Raw genomic sequence first — 1001 nt, 5'->3', positions numbered from 1 at the left:
TTGTTGCTTATAGGTAATATTCTTCCCTGAATTAGGACTCTGTAAGATATAGCTAAAACATAGCTAAGAATAAACTCACTCGGGCCAGATGACATCACCTACTACAATGCTAAAATGTTGTTAATTTTTTTTTTTCATTATATCCTTTTTTCCGGTCTAGGAGTCCATGTTTCAAATTACATTGATTTCATGGAGGAAGTTTCTCTGGCAGCTGTAGATAACTGCTCTGCTAATTATCACATTGAGGGCAGTCAGTTCCCAGTCTGATTCTCATGACATCTCTTTTCTTTTATTCCAGGAAAGAGTATTACTGTCTTGAGATATAAGGTGAATATCTCTTTAGTTTGAAAATACAATCCTTCTTTTCTTTTCAGAACGAAAAAAATACAGGCCTGTGTGATTTGATTCTATTGCAGCCTTTTTCTATATGTGAATTTAAAGTTCATTTTATCCTATGGCAGAAAAACACCAAACTAATTTGTCCTTCTTTTCTATGTAGCTCTTCCTGAAGGGCAAGAGAGTCTGGTTCATGATGAACCCTTAATTAATAAGTTAATTTAACTTCCTATATATGCTTCGCAGCTGTCCTATTAGAATAAGGGGGAAATGTCATGGTAAATTTTTTATATGTGAATTTAAAGTTCATTTTATCCTATGGCAGAAAAACACCAAACTAATTTGTCCTTCTTTTCTATGTAGCTCTTCCTGAAGGGCAAGAGAGTCTGGTTCATGATGAACCCTTAATTAATAAGTTAATTTAACTTCCTATATATGCTTCGCAGCTGTCCTATTAGAATAAGGGGGAAATGTCATGGTAAATTTTTCAAATCCTCTCTGTCCTATTAGAATAAGGGGGAAATGTCATTGAAAATTCTGCAAATCCTCTGGTTATTTAAATCACTCAGAAAATAAATTTTGTGGGACTGGCAGGTGGCATGGTGGTTAAGGGCACTGAACTCTCACATGGCCAACTGTGGTTTGAGTCCCAGACCTGGTGGCTT

This window comes from Tupaia chinensis, unplaced genomic scaffold, assembly GCF_000334495.1.
Source record: "Tupaia chinensis unplaced genomic scaffold, TupChi_1.0 Scaffold000320_2, whole genome shotgun sequence".
NCBI lineage: Eukaryota > Metazoa > Chordata > Mammalia > Scandentia > Tupaiidae > Tupaia > Tupaia belangeri.
The sequence above is the reverse complement of the archived record's forward strand: the minus strand, read 5'-3'. Positions refer to the sequence as shown.